At 39.7% G+C, this 6,297-nt stretch overlaps 1 pseudogene; it reads left to right on the top strand.

The window, feature by feature from the left end:
• The first annotated feature begins 1,764 nt into the window (after positions 1-1,764).
• Positions 1,765-2,605, top strand: LOC116897905 (annotated as a pseudogene).
• Positions 2,606-6,297: the final 3,692 nt, after the last annotated feature.

Here is a 6,297-nt window from a genome sequence, read left to right as displayed (position 1 = left end):
CAAGGACTAAATCATCAACAAAATCGCATACGTGGGCCCATCTGTGGTCCCCACTACATATATAACAGAGGACTGCTTTATCTGGCCTCAGTGTGAGGGGATGTGCTTGGTCCTATGGAGGCTTGATGCTCCAGAGAAGGGGGATACTAGAGGGGTGAGGTAGGAGTGGGTGGGTGGGGGAGCACCTTCTTAGAGGCAAAGGGAAGGAGGGGGGAGGAGTGGGGTGCTTGTGGAAGGAGGACCAGGGAGGGAAACCACATTTGAAATGTAAATAAATAATTAATAAAAGTTAAAATAAGAAGTCTGTCTTCAGAGAATATATATAAATGCCTAATGAATACAGGAAAATATATTTGACAGCATTAATTACCTAGGAAATGCAAATATCATACAGCTATTCTACTTTATGGTTAGGGAATATTATTCAGTGCATAAAGTGCTTGCTGTACAAGCATAAGGACGTGTGTTTGGTTCCACAGAACCCACACAGAAAAGGAGGGCTCTTTGGGACTGTCTAGACAGCCAGGCAACAAATCAGTAAAGTCCAGGTTCACCGAGAAACCCTGTCTCAAAAAATTAATGTGGAGAGCAACAACAGACTGTTAATACTGACTTCAGACATCCAGACATGAATATATGGGTGTATATGTAGACTTTTGTATACAAGCATTATATATCATAACATATACTACACACTATATACTTATAACACATTGCACATTATATATTACACATTACATATTACTTATTATATATTCACTTCAACATGCACAAGAATTACTGTGGTAGAAAGATAATAGCATTTGTTGGTTGTGGATATGGTAGAGTTGTAATGTTCATTGCCTGGTGGAATGGAAAACGATGCTTCCACTTTGAAAAAAAAAAAAAAACACTTCTGCAGTTATCAAACTGCTAAACATAGTTTTCATATGACCCCGTGACTCTGCTCCTAGACACATACACAGGCAAAGTGAAAACATGCGGTCCATAAAGCTCCCTTGTTTGTTATTACTCACAGTGGCCCAACCATGGAAAGGAGCTAAGTGGGTACTGGGACCATAAGCAAAAAAGGTTATATCCACAGTAGAATGAAAGGAATAAGGTATTTATATGTACCATGGTATCAATGAACTTCTAAATCAGTATGCTAAATAAAAGTAACCAGACACTCTCAGAAGACAGCCATACCAAGCTCCTGTTTGCAAGCACATCTTGGCATCATCAATAGTGTTGGGGTTTGGTGTCTGTGGATGGAATGGATCTCATGGTGGGGCAGTCTCTGGATAGCCTTTCCTTCAGCCTCTGCTCCGTTTTGTCCCTGCATTTCCTTTAGACAGGAACAATTCTGGGTTAAAACATTTAGATGGGTTGGTGGCCCCATCCCTTTACTATGTGGTCCATGGCTCCTGCTACATAGTACAGAGGACTCATCTGGCATCAGTGGGGTGGGAGGGAGGCTCTTGGTTCTGTGGAGGCTTAATGCCCTAGAGAAGGGAGATGCTGAAGGGGTGGGGTGGAAGTGGGTGGGTGGGTGAGCGCCCACTCAGAGGTAAAAGGGAGGGGGAGGGGTGTGGGGCGTTAGCGAAGGGGAGACCACCGAGAAAGGAGATAACATTCGAAATGTAAACAAATGGCGAGGAGACGCTGCCTCCACTGCCACTGCCACTAGCCCAGCTGTGCCAGAGCCGGGAGGAGACCGGCCGCCGGACTTCCCCCTTCGCTGACTACTGCGTCCTCTGATTTGTTCCAACAGTCTGCTAAAACATGGTGGATTACTATGAAGCGCTGGGCGTGCAGAGACACGCCTCACCTGAGGACATCAAAAGGCGTATTGAAAACAGGCACTTAAATGGCACCGGGACAAAAAGCCTGAAATAAAGAAGAAGCAGAGCAGAAATTCAAACAAGTAGCTGAGGCATTCGAAGTGCTATTGGATGCTAAAAAGCGGGACATCTATGACAAATATGGCAAAGAAGGATTAAATGGTGGTGGAGGAGGAGGAGGAAGTCATTTTGACCGTCCATTTGAGTCTGGCTTCACATTCCGGAACCCGGATGATGTCTTCAGGGAATATTTTTTGGTGGAAGGGACTCATTTTCATTTGAATTCTTCGAAGACCCATTTGATGACATTTTTGGAAACCGAAGGGGTCCCCGAAGAAGTAGAAGCCGAGGTGCTGGCTCCTTTTTCCCTGCCTTCAGTGGACTTCCTTCTTTTGGGAGTGGATTTCCTGCTTTCGATACAGGCTTTACTCCATTCGGATCACTAGGTCATGGGTCTCACTTCATTCTCTTCAGTGTCATTCGGCGGCAGTGGAATAGGCGACTTCAAATCAATATCAACTTCAACTAAAATAGTTAATGGCAAAAAAAAAAAAATCACTACAAAGAGAATTGTGGAGGAAAAGAAAGAGTAGTTGAAGAAGACGGACAGTTAAGGTCCCTGATGATAAATGGTAAGGAGCGCCTGCTACGCTTGGATAACAAGTAATTCAACGCACGCGTTTAACTGAAATGCTAAACCATAACAAGCACCATTTGAGGAATCACAGCAACTTTTTTTTTTTGGAAGATTTCAAACGAACTCGATTTTCTGTATAACTGTACCTAATCCAAAGTATTTATAAAACAGCTTATTGGAGCGCCCATTTGTCAGATTTTTGAGTTTGTTGTTGGGACCACAAAATAGGACCTTTGTTTCTTTTTCTTTTTTCTTTTTCTTTTGTCTTTAATATTGTTGTCATCTCTGTATGCACTTTGCTTTAAACAGAACGCGATCTGAGGTGAGCCCCGTGACTCCTGAGTAGCGCTAGGACGAGATCGTCTTTAACACCACCATGGATCTGCTTCCCACTGTGCGGAATTGTGAGTAGTGTCAGCCTGCTGTGACGTTACCATTGCCAGATGAATCGTCTACAGAAATATTTCAATTTCATTTTCAGTATTTAGTGATGAAAGCTATTACTGGATCAGTGGTAATACATTTCTGGTTTACTGTAAATTAAGGATGTTTTCTAGTTGTGCACAGATGCTGGCAACCTCGTCAGTTTGACTATTGTTTAAATATGTAATGCTAAGCTGAGGTTTAGAAAAGCTGGTAATTTGGGTTGTTGTCATTTGCTTTAAAAAAATAAATGAGAATGTGTTTGGTGCATTCTTTCTTGAGTGGGGTCTCAAAGAAAAAGGAAATGTAAACAAATAAAATGACTAATTTATAAAAAAGACCAATATATATATAAAAAAGTAACCAAACACAAAGGAACGCTTTTTATATGCAATGGATAAAGACAGAAAGTAGATAAGTCAATGGCTGGGAAGAAATGATTGTCAATGGACATGCTGGGGATGTGGCAAATAATCTCAAATTATGTTATCATTGCCAAATTATTTAAACACACCAAAAGCTCTAAAATAAATGTTATTTCTATTTATATTTTTTGAGACAACGTCCCACTTGCAGCCTAGGCTGTCATGAACCTTCTGGTTCTCCTACCTTGTCATCTCAATTGTTTGAAATATAGGTATGTATCACCACGCTCGGATGAAGTAAATACTGTAAATGGATAAAATACATGGCGTTTGGATGTTAGTTCAATAAATCTATTGGGTTTTTTTAAGTTGACACAAACAGGGATGGGGAATCGTCCGCATCCAGATCTGCTTTTTTCTCTTTCAATAGATGCTGCGGACAAGCTAGTGATTTAAAAATAAAAAGTGATTTAAAATAAAACCACGTTTTAGCTTTAATTTTTATTTTGAAAATATACAAACAGAAAACCATAATTTATGAATATTTACAGAATTACATACTAGATTCAATAACTAATATTTTTTGTGATTGTTTCACCTAAACGGCTATCAAGTCTCTCTACCTTTATCATCTGTCCATCATCCTATTTATTTAACTTTTTGTTCAACTCTTCATTGCCAGTCATAATTATCGAGACTCATTCTGTGGTACTAGTATCCCGAGCTTCATGCAGGCACGACACACAATCTGCTCCTGAGCCATATCCCAAGCCTACCGTCGTGATTTTTTGATCCTTAACTACTACAAGTACCTCATAAAATAAAGACATCCTAACAGATAGAGGTCATTTATTTTCATATAATGTTTTATCACATGTGTAAAATTAACAAAAGTTTCTTAATTTTAATAGCCTTTAGTAAGAACTTTACATTCTAGTTTCCTCAGTTGTTCATAAATGTCTTTATGTCTATTTTTGAAAGTGGGATATTTTTATTTTACTTTTACTAATGAACACAAGGCAAGTTCGTGTAGAAAGGTATAAACTGGCCCCTAGCAAGTTTCCCTGTTAAAGACCATTTTAAATTTGAATTTGACTTTCCCTGGTTACTTATGTTCCTCTTAATCTGGACCAATTTCCTTCTTTAATTCCTTTCATTGGCTAAGTCTATCTACCAGAATAATTTTTTTTAGAGAGATAGTCTCTGTTGGGAAAGGCATATTAAATCATAGTATTTAAAAGTAGTATCCAGAATTTTACAACTACAGTGGCAATGACCTGTACAATAAATTGTTCACATACCAAGACATGAGGGGAACAACCATGTATTAGTTAAGATGTGATTTGTTATGGGGCATTTTATTATGGTGACTGAAAGCTAAATGATAATGAAAATTGGTATCAAAAAGTGGGGTCCCCGCTGTGAGTATAGCTAATAATGCTGTTTGGAAGGGTTTGGAAATGGTTTGTGGGAGCAGACTGAAAATGTTGGCATATTATTTACCACTGAGAATTTTATAAGAAGAGATTAATGACTTATTCTGGCAATCACCAAAGATCCAGAATTCAGATAGAAATGTGGGCATCAGAGACTACATCGAGGCACTTTCAGGTAACAATGGGATCTTTTGGGGGAACTGGACTAGAGCCCCCCCCCACTTTCCACTTTACTGGGTGACTTGGCTGTTTGTTATTTATGACATAAAAGGTTTTGTGAACTAAATTTGTAAAGATGATTAAACAAACTGGTTTATCTTATCTAATTAATAAAATTTCTAGACACCATTTAGATTATACTATCATTTTTTTACTGGCTGCTTTTGGGCCAAAATCATTATGAGAACAAACAGGAAAGAACAGAGTAGAAAAACTGAAAATTTGAGCTATAGCCGAAAAGGAAATGTGTTTGAAGGTACTGCCAAAGAGGGTGCAGTTCTAAAACGAATAGTGTCATTAGAAAGAATCCCAGTGTTTTCTGCAAGAACAATACAAAAGATGTATTCATTGAATCTAGAAAATCTGTGAGACCCTACTCTCCGCAGTAAACCTATAAACTCACTTCAAATACCATTCTTTATAAAAAGAGCTTCCATGGGCTGAGTAGTGAATTATTTTTAGGTGACGTGGTTTTGCATAAGTAGTTGCCAGGACGCTCAGAGACATTCGCAACCATTGCTCAGCTGAGCCCACACACAGCTCCCAGTGGTGACAGACTTTATTAGCATCATGTGAAACTACCCTTGCAGCCATTCAGAACACAAAATACAGGGCTAGTGAGGGTTCCAGCAAGGAATTTTACAGAAGTGCCCGGGAAGCACGATGTGGCATACTCAGAGTTCCTGGAAGCATCCCTTAATCAGGTGATTAATACTGGAGCTGTGAGAGCAACACCGATGACTTCAGAAAACTAGGGGTGTAAAAGGCTTACAAGGCCAAGGAGAGCTATAGGACATGAGTGTATCCAGCCTGAGAGTAGCCAGTGTGAATCAGCCAGCAAAGCTCTATGGGGGGGGGGGTGTCCCCAAGTGCTTAGAAACAAACATTCTACAACAGGGTACCCTGGATATCAGCTATGAAGCCTTAGGGTTCAACGTTTGCTGTGGTGGGTTTCAGTCTTCTGTTTTTCTGATGATCACTTTTTATATCTCTCTTCCTCTGTTCTGAAATGGGAATGAGGTTACTGGTGCTTTGTTTGTTTTTGTTTGTTTTAACTTTTAAAATTTTTGATGGCTCTCAGTGAAGAGCTTGGTTTGAGCATTAAGTAGAGACTTTGGACTTGACTTTTAAGCAGTGCTACGATAACTTAGGCCAGAGGGACTCTTCCCTGTGAGGTGAACACAAGTCTGTGGGGAATGCTATAATTTGGATATGGAGTTTCTCCCAAAGCATCTGATGACAAGGCTATGTTAAAAGCGTGTGTTCCAGCCTGTGTTATTATTAGGGAATACTGGAAAACTTAGTATGTAGGAATTAGGGGAAGAAAGTTAGGGCTAGAGGGGTAAGCTCTTAAAGGACATATTAAGAAAACATATAGTTCTCAACTTTCTTAA

This window comes from Rattus rattus, chromosome 4 (assembly GCF_011064425.1).
Source record: "Rattus rattus isolate New Zealand chromosome 4, Rrattus_CSIRO_v1, whole genome shotgun sequence".
Taxonomy (NCBI): Eukaryota; Metazoa; Chordata; class Mammalia; order Rodentia; family Muridae; genus Rattus; species Rattus rattus.
This window is presented reverse-complemented; position numbering and strand designations above follow the sequence as displayed.